The sequence below is a fragment of the Mobula hypostoma genome, chromosome 10, assembly GCF_963921235.1.
Source record: "Mobula hypostoma chromosome 10, sMobHyp1.1, whole genome shotgun sequence".
Classification (NCBI taxonomy): domain Eukaryota; kingdom Metazoa; phylum Chordata; class Chondrichthyes; order Myliobatiformes; family Myliobatidae; genus Mobula; species Mobula hypostoma.
Window position 1 is genome coordinate 56,630,863 of NC_086106.1, and position 15,854 is coordinate 56,646,716.

At 45.8% G+C, this 15,854-nt stretch overlaps 1 pseudogene; it reads left to right on the plus strand.

Moving 5' to 3' along the window:
• Positions 1 to 481: 481 nt before the first annotated feature.
• On the plus strand, positions 482 to 14,141 carry LOC134353316 (interferon-inducible GTPase 5-like; annotated as a pseudogene).
• The last annotated feature ends 1,713 nt before the right edge of the window (positions 14,142 to 15,854 follow it).

A 15,854-nucleotide genomic window follows, 5' to 3' on the forward strand; every position in this document is an offset into this window, starting at 1 on the left:
CTTTGTGATGTCATCTGAGGTCACCGACCGTGACCCCTCCGTTTCCAGATACGATCGTTTCTCTGCGGTAAACCCAGCACCCAGGCAAGGGTGGACACACACCAGGTTCCCGCTGATTGTGCCTTTCCACCCTGTGCGTCTATGGCTCGGTACTTCCCACTGACTTGTGAGAGACGCACCGCTTCCAGGGTCTTGTTACCTCGGGTATCGTGTGTGTCCTGCCTTAGCGAACCTATCCCTTTTTATCCCCCTGCTGGGGTATCGCCTGTCCATTACTTCAAACAGTTCAGGGTTCAAAGGGGGAGCCGCTCTTGACAGCTCTCCTTTCCCTTCATTACACATCTCCAAATGCTGCTCCATTGTTTTCCTTATCTCTCTCTCTCCTGAAGACAGGTGGCAGACCAACTGCTGATTCCACTGATGCCAGCCCAAGACAGCTAACATCTTTATCGATGTGTATTCTTGTCACAAAAGACAAAGAGGAGACCCAAGCCCCCAATCACTGTGCACATTTGGTGTTGGGATTACAGAATTGTCACACAGGGCACGCTGTGAGAAACAGCCGTCAGAAATGGGAGGCACAAGCTCCAGGTAGGTCAGAACATGCCACACTGTGTGTCTCTTCCATGAACCCTACCTCAGCAACTCCTGCCAGTGCACTGCACACTGAGTGCTCAGCATTCTCATTGGTGCATGGGATCTGCTTTGTTGAATAGCTACCATCCTGATAAATCTGATCCCATTGTGGGGTTGGATCTGGAATTCCTGAGTGTAGACCCAGTGACCATGTTGAGCAATGATATCAGTGTATGATGGAGGGGAAGCTGTAGGTGCTGGTGTTCCCTTGCATCAAATTCCTTGTCATAGAACACAGAATGTCTCAGCATGGGAACAGGCCCCTCAGCACATAATATTATACCATACCATTTGAGGTAATGATGCCTCAAACAAATGATCTTGCCTACAAGCAAGAGAAAATCTACAGATGCTGGAAACCCAAGCAACACACACAAACTGCTGGAGGAAATCAGCAGGCCAAGTAGCATCTATGGAAATAAGTACAGTTGACGTTTCGGGCCAAAACCCTTTAGCAGGATCAGAATAGAAAAACTGAGGAGTAGATTTAAAAGGTGGGAGGAGGGGAGAAAGAAACACCAGGTGATAGGTGAAACTTGGAGGGATGAAGTAAAGAGCTGGGAAGTTGATTGGTGAAAGAGACACAAGGACATGGAAGCAAGAAAAAGTGGGGGGATGAGCAACAGTGGGAGGTGATGGATGGGCAAGGAGATAAGGCGCGGGAGGGAAAAGAGGTTGCAAAATGTTGAACGGGGTGGGTGGGAGGCAAAATCTGATATTTGAGAAATCAATGTTCATGCCATCAGTGTGGCCTGATCACGACAGTGGATGATCTTCTGTCTCTTTCAACAATCATCTTCCCAGCTCTTTACTTCATCCCTCCCCCTCCAAGTTTCACTCTTCCTCCACATGGTCCACAGAAAAAACATAGAAAACCCACAGCACGACATAGGCCCTTGGGCCCACAAAGTTGTGCTGAACATGTCCCTACCTTAGAAATTACTAGGCTTACCCATAGCCCTCTATTTTTCTAAGATCTATGTACCTATCCAAAAGTCTCTTAAAAGACCCTATCATATCTGTCTCCACCACATCTTTCCGTTCTCTGCAAATACACGTTTATCAAAGAACCTTTTAAACACCTTGATCATTTCTATTGCTACCACCACCCCTTTCACTTTAACATTCTTCCAGAGATTCAACGTTCCCTTTTTCTTTATCTGACAATGCCCCAGCATATTAACATGCCCCACACTGTTCTCCATGACTTTCCCCTTGTTGGATACTTAGAATAAGTACTCATTTACGAGACACCAGAGAGACTGTAGATCAGGATCAATACACAGGATCGTGTAGGAACTTAGTAGGTTAGGCACAGATGTTGTATGATCTGCTGAGTTCCTCCAACATGTTATCTGGTACTCATTTAGAATTTCTCTGCATCTTCCACCTCCAAGCGTATCTCTAATCATCTGTCCTTGACTAGTCCTAAACAATCCCCAGTTATTCTCTTGGTTTATATACAGAATTCCTTGGAATTCCCTTTAATCGAACATGCTAAGGACTTTTCATGGCCCTTTCTGGCTCACCTAATTCCCTTCTTGAGTTCTTCTCTCACTCAAGGACTCTGTTTGATTATTTTAACTTTATAAGCTGTACATATGCTTTCTATTCTCTCTTGACCTTTTTCAAATGATCCCCTATTTTGCCACCCTTATCCTTCCAACCTACTGGATCATATCAATTCCATACTCTGTGAAGTTGGCCATTAATCACCCTACACAGAAGGGATTTGCCCAGCAACAACTGTTCCTGAATAACTCTACCTTGTTCCTGCTTAAGACACAAAGAATTATCCTCCCCAATTTAATACTTTTGTGCATCATGTATACTTACTCAGAGATATCAGAACCTAAGCTATTGTAATTAATGATTCTTGTTATTTCCACTGAATTAGAGGTCAGTCAGCAGACAAATCGCATTTCCCAATATCAGGTCTAGTATGGATCCTGTTCTAGTTGGACTATCCATATATTGTTTAAGAAACTGCCTTTGATGCACCTAACAATCCTGCCCTGTCTAACTTTCTTGCACAAAGAATGCCCCAGTCTATTTTGGTGAAGTGGCAGTTACACAATAAAACAACCCTGTTGTTTTTGCAAATTTTCATCGGCTGCCTGCACTTTTTTCCTCAATATTTTGGTTGCTCCTGGGGGCTCTATAACGTAATCCACTCAGAGTAATTGCTCCTTGAGCTCTTCTAATGATGGCTCAGTGGATGATCTGTCCATTATCCTCTCCCTCTGAGAGCAGCTGTGATATTGTCCCTGATTCGTAGTGCCCTGTTTTATTAGTGGAGATCAGGGGGTTGTGAGTTATTGTCAGAGTAGCCAAGAAGAAACAGCGTTGGGGATGTGTATGTGGCACACAGTGACATGTCTGTGTGGTATTGGTGTCAAGAGTAGGTGGTTAGACTCTCCTTGTTTGGAGATGGTGACAGCCTGGGACATTTTTTACAAACATATTACTAGTCTTTGCTTATCCCAAACATGAACATTTTACAGCTATTTTATCTTTTCAAATCACTTCTACTTCTTTATTTTTCTTTATGATACCCAGACTCATCTCTGTTGCCACCCTCCACCCCCCCCACTGAGCATTCCCACCTTTCCCATGCACCTGCTTATTTCCATCTAACAAACTCTCTCTCACATACACATCAAGTTTCCAACTTTCCCACCCCCCCCACCTGCATGACAAGCAATTTACAGGGGCACATTAATCTCACAACAAACACAATGTGGCAGGATCACCCGTGGGAAATTTGACTTGGTCACAGGAGAACATGCAGACTCCACACAGACAGCACCAGAGACCAGGAGTGAAGCCAGGTCACTGGTGGTGTCAGTCCCCTGCACCACTTTCAGTACAGTGTGTTACCTACCCCGTAACTGGGTTGCCAAACCAGCAGAAATGGATCACTCAGTTGGAGTCTGGATTACTAGAACTAAGGAAGTTTTATTAAAGAAACAAGCAACACAGTACTCTAATCAAAAGGATAATACATGCAACAGTTCAGCAATGATAAACACACATGTACACAGAATTAGGATAACAGGATCAATCAAGCTCTATCATCGTCTAGGGGTAACTGACCAGTTTCAAAGTGACGCAAAGTTCAGTTCAATTGAGTTCAGTTCAGTTCACAGTAATCACTGCCGTGGCGATGGACAGTGGGGGGAAGGAGAGAGAGAGCAAAAACGAATGAATATTCAAACGGCTTCCACACAGACCTTCGATATTCTTTGCAGTCAGCTTTCGGGCGAGCCCTTTGTGATGTCTTCTGAGGTCACCGACCGTGACCCCTCCGTTTACAGATACGATCGTTTCTCTGCGGTGAACCTGGCACCCAGGCAAGGGCGGACACACACCAGGTTCCCGCTGATCGTACCTTTCCACCCTGTGCGTCTATAGTTTGGTCCCGCGACCAGCCCTTCAAAACTCCCACCGACTTGTGGGAGGCGCACCGCTTCCAGGGTCTCGTTACCTCGTGGTGTCGTGTGTGTCTTGCCTTAGAGAACCTGTCCCTTTTTATCCCCCTGCTGGGGTATCACCTGTCCATCACTTCAAACAGTTCAGGGTTCAAAGGGGAGACGATCTTGACAGCTCTCCCGTCTCTTCATTAACATCTCCAAATGCTGCTCCATTGTTTTCCTTATCTCTCTTTCTCCTGAAGACAGGTGGCAGACCAACTGCTGATCCCACTGGTGCCAGCACAGGACAGATAACATCATAGTCTATGTGTACTTTCATCACAAGTGCCACTGCACCCCCTGCACCCCCCCCCCGGGTCACTTTGTTACAGCAGGCATGAATTTATTTAGTTTTCATTATGAAGTGAATTGAATAATTATCAGCCAACCTCTGACATCTGACCTTATAGAGAAAGGGAGGTCATTTATGATGGAGTTGATATTGGTTGAAATGGTAGCTATCACGTAAGGACTTCTGCATTGATATCATGAGGTTGTATGGATAGATTTCCAATATTCATTGTTCTTTTAGTTCACATGCGCCGGTCCTGCATGCAACCTGGTACAGCCGTTCCGATCTATTCTTTTACTTTCTTCTTACTTTTAATTTACGTTATTTTTTGTGTTTTTTTCTCATGGTGACACGTCGAAGCTGCACCCTCTTTAAAATGCTGGTAGAGAGAGCTTTATTTGGGTTTTCTTTAGCGCTGGAAATGGTCACATCCCAACACGCGGGACAGAAGCAAGGTCGCATTGTGTATTCCACGGACCAGCAAATTCCGGCCGGCTTAACGAACAGAGTGGCAGACACCCCTGCTAAAATCCAGAGGAAAACACACAGGATGCAGAGGGGGAATCACAAAGTCGAGGAAAGAGGACCGGGTCGAGACAACAGAGACTTCTGGAGAAGAGGAGTTCGGTGGGTAATACTGCTCCACCTTGCCGGAAGTGCACCGAGAGCAGTAAGCGTGAATGAGTGGGGTGCTTACTGATCTGGCTAACAATGGATGGTGCAATCCGGGGTATATTACGATCGAGGAACGTGTTTGCAGACTGGATATTGAACTTTTTACTGTTGGACTTCGGCCACGTTCCACCGTGATACAACACTTGGCGGCACGGGAGGTCGTTCCTGCCTGTGGCTATCGAACGTGCAGCTCCTCCCGTGGAGGGTCAGACACCCTGAGCCAATAGACTGGTCCTGGACTTATTTTCCATCTGGCATAGTTTGCATTTTGTTATTTGACTGTTGGGGTTTTTTGTATTGCTATATTTACGCTCTATTCTTGGTTGGTGCGGCTGTAACGAAACCAAATTTCTCTCAGGATTAATAAAGTATATCTATCTATCTATCTATCTATCTAGAGAGCCAGGTTGCAGCCTGACCCATGGTGTTATACACATGAAATTTACAAGTATTCTTTGTGGTCCTTTAGGTTTGCCTGTGTGTTGTAATTACCACCCATATCACACAGACCTGCTGATTTTTGGGCTAATTGGTCACTGCAAGTTGTTCCAAATGAGATGGATGACAATAGAATGGGGATCCGTAGTTTTTATGATGAGAAATTATAATAGAATCTGTTTCCTTTCAGACAACAGGTGGCTCAGTCTGAGAATCTCACACAGGAAGAGCTCAAGAAACTGAAATCTCACTTTGAAAAAGGTGGAGTGAAACAAGTTACCTTTCTAATAGGGCAGAAGGTATCAGAACCAGGTAATGCATAGCTGAACATTGCAGTGACAGGAGAAACAGGTGCAGGAAAATCCACCTTCGTCAATGCCATGAGAGGACTTTGGAACAATGATGATGGAGCGGCTGAAGCTGATGTCATGAAAGCTACAATGGAGACGACTAGGTACCCACCTCCCAATCAGTCCAACGTCCGCTACTGTGACCTGCCAGCGATCGGTTCCACAAAATTTCCAGCTGCGACCTATCTTAAGAAAATGAAATTTGAAAGATACGATTTCTTCATCATAATGTCAGCTGGTCATTTCAAAGAAAATGATGCAAAACTTACCAAAGAGATTAAACAGCTTGGAAAAAATATCTGTTTGGTCTGCAGTAAGATTGATGCTGAATCTTACTCAATGACAATAGACAATAGGTGCAGGAGTAGGCCATTCGGCCCTTTGAGCCAGCACCACCATTCACTGTGATCATGGCTGATCATCCAGAATCAGTATCCAGTTCATGCCTTATCCCTATAACCTTTGATTCTGCTATCTTTAAGAGCACTATCCATCTCTTTCTTGAAAGCATCCTGAGACTTGGCCTCCACGGCCTTCTGGGGCAGAGCATTCAATATATCCCCTACTCTTGGGTGAAAAAGTTTTTTCTCAACTCCTTTCTAAATGGCCTACCCCTTATTCTTAAACTGTGGCCTCTGGTTCTGGACTCACCCATCAGCGGGAACATGCTTCCTGCCTCCAGCGTGTCCAATCCCTTAATAATCTTATATGTTTCAATAAGATCCACTCTCAGCCTTCTAAATTCCAGAGTATACAAGCCCAGTCGCTCCAATCTTTCGACATATGACAATCCCGCCATCCCGGGAATTAACCTTGTGAACCTACGCTGCACTCCCTCAATAGCAAGAATGTCCTTCCTCAAATTTGGAGACCAAAACTGCACACAATACTCTAAGTGTGGTCTCACCAGGGCCCTGTACAGCTGCAGAAGGACCTCCTTGCTCTTATATTCAATTCCCCTTGTTATGAAGGCCAGCATGCCATTAGCTTTCTTCACAGCCTGCTGTACTTGCATGCTTGCTTTCAGTGACTGATGTACAAGAACACCTAGATCTTGTTGTACTTCCCCTTTTCCTAACTTGACTCTATTTAGATAATAATCTGCCTTCCTGTTCTTACCACCAAAGTGGATAACCACACATTTATCCACATTAAACTGCATCTGCCATGCATCTGCCCACTCACCCAGCCTGTCCAAGTCACCCTGCATTCTCATAACATCCTCCTCACATTTCACACTGCCATCCAGCTTTGTGTCATCAGCAAATTTGTTAATGTTACTTTTAATTCCCTCATCTAAATCATTAATATATATTGTAAACAGCTGCGGTCCCAGCACTGAACCCTGCAGTACCCCACTGGTCACCTCCTGCCATTCCGAAAGGGACCCGTTAATCGCTACTCTTTGTTTTCTGTCAGCCAGCCAATTTTCAATCCATGTCAGTACTCTGCCCCCAATACCATATGCCCTAATTTTGCCTACTAATCTCCTATGTGGGACTTTATCAAAGGTTTTCTGAAAGTTCAAGTACACTACATCAACTGACTTTCCCTTGTCCATTTTCATAGTTACATCCTCAAAAAATTCCAGAAGATTAGTCAAGCACGATTTCCCCTTTGCAAATTCATGCTGACTCGGACCGATCCTGTTACTGCTATCCAGATGTGTCGTAATTTTATCTTTTATAATTGACTCCAGCATCTTTCCCACCATCGACGTCAGGCTAACCAGTCTGTAATTCCCCGTTTTCTCTCTTCCTCCCTTCTTGAAGAGAAGAACAACATTAGTCACCCTCCAATCAACAGGAACTGCTCCTGAATCTATAGAACATTGGAAAATGATTACCAATGCATCCACGATTTCTAAAGCCACCTCCTTAAGTACACTGGGATGCAGACCATCAGGTCCCGGGAACTTATCAGCCTTCAGACCCAACATTCTATCCAACACCATTTCCTGCCTAATATAAATTTCCTTCAGTTCATCCATTACCCTAGGTCCTTTAGCCACTATTATATCTGGGAGATTGTTCATGTCTTCCCTAGTGAAGACAGATCCAAAGTACCTGTTCAACTCGTCTGCAATTTCCTTGTTCTCCATAATAAATTCACCTGTTTCTGTCTTCAAGGGCCCAGTTTTGGTCTTAACTATTTTTTTTTCCTTTTCACATGCCTAAAGAAGCTTTTACTGTCCTCCTTTATATTCTTGCCTAGTTTACCTTCGTACCTCATTTTTTCTCCGCGTATTGCCTTTTTAGTTACCTTCTGTTGCTCTTTAAGAGTTTCCCAATCCTCCGGCTTCCCACTCGTCTTTGCTATGTTATACTTCTCTTTTATTTTTATACTGTCCATTACTACCCTTGTCAGCCACGGCCTCCCCTTACTCCCCTTAGGATCTTTCTTCCTCTTTGGAATGAACTGATTCTGCACCTTCCACATTATTCCCAGAAACACTCGCCATTGCTGTTCCACTGTCATCCCTGCTGGGGTATTGTTCCATTGAACTTTGGCCAGCTCCTCCCTCATAGCACCATAGTTCCCTTTGTTCAACTGTAATACTGATACTTCCGAGTTTCCCTTCTCCCTCTCAAATTGTAGATTAGAACTTATCATATTATGGTCACTACCTCCTAATGGCTCCTTTACCTCGAGGTCCCTGATCAAATCCGGTTCATTGCACAACACTAAATCTAGAATTGCATTCTCTCTGGTAGGCTCCGGTACAAGTTGTTCTAAGAATCCATCTCAGAGGGACTCCACAAACTCCCTTTCTTGGGGTCCAGTACCAACCTGATTCCTCCAGTCTACCTGCATGTTGAAGTCCCCCATAACAACTGTAGCATTACCTTTGTGACATGCCAATTTTAACTCTTGATTCAACTTACACCCTACATCCAGACTACTGTTTGGGGGCCTGTAGATAACTCCCATTAGGGTCTTTCTACCCTTAGAATTTCTCAGTTCTATCCATACTGACTCTACATCTGCTGATTCTATTTCCCCGCTCGCAAGGGACTGAATATCATTCCTCACCAACAGAACCACCCCACCCCCTCTGCCCTTCGGTCTGTCCTTTCGACAGGACGTATACCCTTGAATATTCATTTGCCAGGCCCTGTCCACTTGAAGCCATGTCTCTGTTATTCCCACATCATACTTACTAATTTCCAACTGAGCCTCAAGCTCATCCACTTTATTTCTTATACTCCATGCATTCATATATACTTTTAATTCATTACTCCCCTCACCTCCCATATCAATTCCTATTTCACTTGTCCATACTGTACGATCCCTTCTTGAGCTTTCTGCTTTGTTGATTCTGCTGTCTTTCTCAACTTTTCTTATTCTCACTTTCCCTTTATCTCCATCCTTATGTTTCCAGTTCGTCCCCCCACCCCCCACTACTTAGTTTAAACACACCCGTGTTGCAGAGACAAACCTGCCTGCCAGAATGCTGGTGCCCCGCTTATTAAGGTGCAACCCGTTCCTTTTGTACAATTCATCCTTACCCCGAAACATACCCCAATGGTCCAAGAATGTAAATCCTTGCTTCCTGCACCAGTTCCTCAGCCACACATTCAGATCCATTATCTCCCTGTTCTTGCCCACTCCAGCACGAGGAACTGGAAGCAAACCGGAGATAACCACCCTGGAAGTCCTGCTTTTCAGCCTTCTTCCGCATTCTCTGAAGTCACGCTGTAGAATGTCTTTCCTCTTCTTCCCCACGTCATTTGTGCCGACATGCACCACCACTTCCTGATGTTCACTTTCACTCTTGAGGATTCTCTGCAATCGGTCCGTTACATCCTGGATCCCGGCACCAGGGAGGCAACACACCATCCTTAAATCTCTCCTATTGCTACAGAAACCCCTTTCCATACCTCTCACTATGGAGTCCCCGACTACCACGGCTCTGCCTGACGTCTGTCTCCTCGGCTTTGCTTCAGTGCTAATTGTTGACTCGCAGACCTGACCGCCTCTCAGGCTGGCACTGTCTTCTGTCCCGACAGCTTCCAAGAGGGTGAACCTGTTTACGAGAGGCACATCCCCCGGGGTCTCCTGTACTTAAAGCATCTTTTCCTTGCTCATCGTCGTCCCCCTTCTCTCGTCCGGTATCCTCGGTGTAACGACCTCACTGTAGGTCCTGTCCAGAAAACTCTCGTTTTCCCAGATGGACCTAAGGTCATCCAGTTCCCTCTCCAGTGCTGCAATACGGTCCTTCAGAAGCTGAATCTGGACACATTTTCCACAGGTGTAGGAGCCAGAGGCACTATCAATGTCCCTGACCTCCCACATCATTCACACAGCACACTCAATCAGCCTAGCAGTCATCTCTTCACCACTTCTCACCCTCTCCAACTGTGGCGTGGTCTCCTCTCTCAGTCTCCTCGCCGAAGACTCCCGAGCCAAAGACTTGCACTTTTCTCACAAGGCACTTCCCTCGACAAGGCCGCTCCCTTAGAGCAAACCTTGCTTGTATTAGCTGATAATTTGAGTAATTAGCTTCACCTGCCGCACTTCCTCCGACCTGGAAGGTCTGATTTCCTCGCTGCTCACGACCGGCTTTTTAAATCAGCCACTCCTTCTCAGCCAATCCCCACACTTACTCCTTCACTTGCCGTGCCTCCTCCGACCTAGAGAATGAGAAAGGTGGGGAAGAAAATTAATGAGGAGAAAGTGCTGGAGAATCATTTGGGGGAGGTGGGGATTTTGACCCTGACTGTGATCCTGATATCCAGTTTTGAACGGGATCGATATGATTTCAATAGTTTAAATAAAGCACTTGAAGATGATCTGCTGAAAGTAAAGAAAAATATCTTTTTCCTGGCGTATCCAAATCGAAGTGTGAAGATTATTCAGGTGACAAGCAGGTTGCTGTTGGAGCATGTCTGGATGTTGGCAGCTCTTTCGGGAGCTGTGGGAGCAGTCCCCGTTCCTGGTCTCTCTCTGACTTGTGATATCAGCATATTGATTGGGGAAATAATTGATTTCCATAAATGTCTGGGTCTGGATGAAGCTTCTATTCAAAGACTGGCCAACATCACAGAGAAAAAACCCATGGAAGAGCTTAAGGCTGTAGTTAAAGCTCAAACAACAGGAATTCTGCAGATGCTGGAAATTCAAGCAACATACATCAAAGTTGCTGGTGAACGCAGCAGGCCAAGCAACATCTATAGGAAGAGGTGCAGTCGACGTTTCAGGCCGAGACCCTTCATCAGGACTAACTGAAGGAAGAGTGAGTAAGGGATTTGAAAGCTGGAGGGGGAGGGGGAGATGCAAAATGATAGGAGAAGACACGAGGGGGAGGGATAGAGCCGAGAGCTGGACAGGTGATAGGCAAAAGGGGATACGAGAGGATCATGGGACAGGAGGTCCGGGAAGAAAGACGGGGGGGGGGTGACCCAGAGGATGGGCAAGAGGTATATTTAGAGGGACAGAGGGAGAAAAAGGAGAGTCAGAGAAAGAATGTGTGCATAAAAATGAGTAACAGATGGGGTACGAGGGGGAGGTGGGGCCTTAGCGGAAGTTAGAGAAGTCAATGTTCATGCCATCAGGTTGGAGGCTACCCAGACGGAATATAAGGTGTTGTTCCTCCAACCTGAGTGTGGCTTTATCTTTACAGTAGAGGAGGCCGTGGATAGACATGTCAGAATGGGAATGAATGTGGAATTAAAATGTGTGGCCACTGGGAGATCCTGCTTTCTCTGGCGGACAGAGCGTAGATGTTCAGCAAAGCGGTCTCCCAGTCTGCGTCGGATCTCACCAATATATAAAAGGCCACATCGGGAGCACCGGACGCAGTATATCACCCCAGTCGACTCACAGGTGAAGTGATGCCTCACCTGGAAGGACTGTTTGGAGCCCTGAATGGTGATAAGGGAGGAAGTGTAAGGGCATGTGTAGCACTTGTTCCGCTTACACGGAACAAGTGCTACACATGCCCTTACACTTCCTCCCTTATCACCATTCAGGGCTCCAAGACCCCACTAAGGAGTACCAGGCCATTGTCTCCCACACTATCACCGACTTTATCCGCTCAGGGGATCTCCCATCCACTGCTACCAACCTTATAGTTCCCACACCCCGCACTTCCCGTTTCTACCTCCTACCCAAGATCCACAAACCTGCCTGTCCTGGCCGACCTATTGTCTCAGCTTGCTCCTGCCCCACCGAACTCGTTTCTGCATACCTCGACACTGTTTTATCACCCCTTGTTCAATCCCTTCCGACCTATGTTCGTGATACTTCTCACGCTCTTAAACTTTTCGATGATTTTAAGTTCCCTGGCCCCCACCACTTTATTTTCACCATGGATGTCCAGTCCTTATATACTTCCATCCCCCATCAGGAAGGTCTCAAAGCTCTATGCTTCTTTTTGGATTCCAGACCTAATCAGTTCCCCTCTACCACCACTCTGCTCCATCCAGCGGAATTAGTCCTTACTCTTAATAATTTCTCCTTTTGCTCCTCCCATTTCCTCCAAACTAAAGGTGTAGCTATGGGCACCCGTATGGGTCCTAGCTATGCCTGCCTTTTTGTTGGGTTTGTGGAACAATCTATGTTCCGTGCCTATTCTGGTATCTGTCCGCCACTTTTCCTTCGCTACATCGACGACTGCATTGGCGCTGCTTCCTGCACGCATGCAGAACTCGTTGACTTTATTAACTTTGCCTCCAACTTTCACCCTGCCCTCAAGTTTACCTGGTCCATTTCCGACACCTCCCTCCCCTTTCTAGATCTTTCTGTCTCTGTCTCTGGAGACACCTTATCTATCCATTTACGTCTACTATAAGCCTACTGACTCTCACAGCTATCCGGACTATTCCTCTTCTCACCCTGTCTCTTGCAAAAACGCCATCCCCTTCTCGCAATTCCTCCGTCTCCGCCGCATCTGCTCTCAGGATGAGGCTTTTCATTCTAGGACGAGGGAGATGTCTTCATTTTTTAAAGAAAGGGGCTTCCCTTCCTCCACTATCAACTCTGCTCTTAAACGCATCTCCCCCATTTCACGTACATCTGCTCTCACTCCATCCTCCCACCACCCCACCAGGAATAGGGTTCCCCTGGTCCTCACCTACCACCCCACCAGCCTCCGGGTCCAACATATTATTCTCCGTAACTTCCGCCACCTCCAACGGGATCCCACCACTAAGCACATCTTTCCCTCCTCCCCTCTCTCTGCATTCTGCAGGGATCGCTCCCTACACAACTCCCTTGTCCATTCGTCCCCCCCATCCCTCCCCACTGATCTCCCTCCTGGCACTTATGCGTGTAAGCGGAACAAGTGCTACACATGCCCTTACACTTCCTCCCTTACCACCATTCAGGGCCCCAAACAGTCCTTCCAGGTGAGGCATCACTTCACCTGTGAGTCGACTGGGGTGATATACTGCGTCCGGTGCTCCCGATGTGGCCTTTTATATATTGGTGAGACCCGACGCAGACTAGGAGACCGCTTTGCTGAACATCTATGCTCTGTCCGCCAGAGAAAGCAGGATCTCCCAGTGGCCACACATTTTAATTCCACATCCCATTCCCATTCTGACATGTCTATCCACGGCCTCCTCTACTGTAAAGATGAAGCCACACTCAGGTTGGAGGAACAACCCCTTATATTCCGTCTGGGTTGCCTCCAACCTGATGGCATGAACATTGACTTCTCTAACTTCCGCTAAGGCCCCACCTCCCCCTCGTACCCCATCTGTTACTCATTTTGATGCACACATTCTTTCTCTCACTCTCCTTTTTCTCCCTCTGTCCCTCTGAATATACCTCTTGCCCATCCTCTGGGTCACCACCTCCCCCCTGTTTTTCTTCCCGGACCTCCTGTCCCATGATCCTCTCGTATCCCCTTTTGCCTATCACCTGTCCAGCTCTCAGCTCCATCCCTCCCCCTCCTGTCTTCTCCTATCATTTTGCATCTCCCCCTCCCCCTCCAGCTTTCAAATCCCTTACTGACTCTTCCTTCAGTTAGTCCTGACGAAGGGTCTCGGCCTGAAACGTCGACTGCGCCTCTTCCTATAGATGCTGCTTGGCCTGCTGCGTTCACCAGCAACTTTGATGTATGTTGCTTAAGATATAATTACTAGGTTAGGGTGGGGAGCTACAGGTGTTGTTTCAGCTCTGGAAGTTGGTCTTGACTCCATCCATGTCATTGGTTCCATTTTTGGAGCAGGATCATGATTTCTCATGACCTACACAATACTCACCGATGCACTGAAGGACCTTACAGAGAGCACACAGAGGGTGATGAATGTTGCAGATGACATTGATTAACTGGTCAGCACCAACATCAATACAATGATGAGCTCATTTTATGCTGTGGTTAATATACTGAGGAGGCCTGTTGCTGAACCCTGCTGTAATTCTACATAACGACTTTCCCCTTTATTGATTTCCTTTCTGAAGTATTGCTTATCCATTTCTGAGGAACACTTGTGCCTGACTGAGGGAGTGCCAATCCATTAAAAACATGAAACAGGTGAACAGAAATGACATGTGATCCAAATCTGAAGAGGAGCCAAGAAGTTATCTCCAGGTGTCTAAATGATGCTCACCTGTCAACCAATAGCCCAGTGTCAGACTGTGTGGACATTATAAGGTCACAGTATATGCAGTATTGCTGTGTACAAACTAGTGGGTGTGATTTCCCCTCAATATCTATAAAGATCTGATTGTGACATCATAAAAAAGGGCAATCGAAAGCCATTGCAAGAAATCATTAAAAAGTGGCTCCCAAATCAAGCACAACCCACATTTAAAAGAGCTGTTGAAGTCATTAGATCAAATGAAACATCAGCCAGAGACACAATTGAGTTGCAGCGAGTTTGAACAAAATGATAGAGTCTGAACAGGAACCAGCCTGACCAATCAGACTGTGTTACTGTTGCGGCAATGGCTCACACACCAGACTATTGCCGATTTAAAGGTGAAACTTTAGAAGCTGGTTTATTACTAGTCCTGCTGAAGGGCCTTGGCCTGAAACATTGACTGTAACTTTTTTCCGTAGATGCTGCTTGGCCTGCTGAGTTTCTCCAGCATTTTTTGAGTGGTGCTTGGATTTCCAGCATCTACAGATTCTCTCGTTTGTAATTTTATTTTCACTGACATGTCATGAAATTTATTAACTTAGCAGCAGCAGCTCAATGCAATACATGATAATATAGAAAAGATAAATAAATAAGTAAATACATTACAGTTAATATATATGTATATTGAATAGACTAAAAAAATACAAAAACAGCAATAATATAAATTTTAAAAATGTTAGGTAGCATTCATATGTTCAAAGTCCATTTAGAAATCGGATGGCAGAGGAGAAGAAGCTTTTCCTAAATAACTGAATGTGTGCATTTAAGTTTCTGTACATCCTTCCTGATGGTGACAATGAGAAGAGGACATGCCTTGGGTGCTGGGGAACCTTAATAATGGACCTTCCTGAGGCACTGCTCCTTGAAGATGTCTTGGATACTACAGAGGCTCGTACCCAAGATGGAGCTCACTCATTTTATGACTTTCTGTAGCTTCTTTTGGTCCTATGCTGTAGCTCCCTCCCCGATACCAGACTGTGATGCAACTTGTCAGAACGCTCTTCATGGTACATTTGTAGAAGTTTTCAAGTGTTTTAATTGAAAACCAAATCTTTTCCAACTCCTAATGAAATATAGTCACTGTCTTGCATTCTTTATAGTTTCATCGATATGCTGGGACCAGGTTAGAACCTCAGAGATCCTGACACCCAGGAACTTGAAATATCTCACTGTCTCCACTTCTGATCCCTGGGAGGATTTGTTCATGTTCCTTCATCTTACCCATCCTGAGTCCACAATCATCTCTTTCGTCGTACTGACATTGTACTTCATACTGCTGGGGTGTGCAGTTCAATGAGAATATAAATGTGTAAAGGTATCTGCCAGATGTAAACACCTCACCTGTAGAATGCAGAGTAACGGACACAGCTGATAGCTTCCAGACCACTCAGTCACAAAC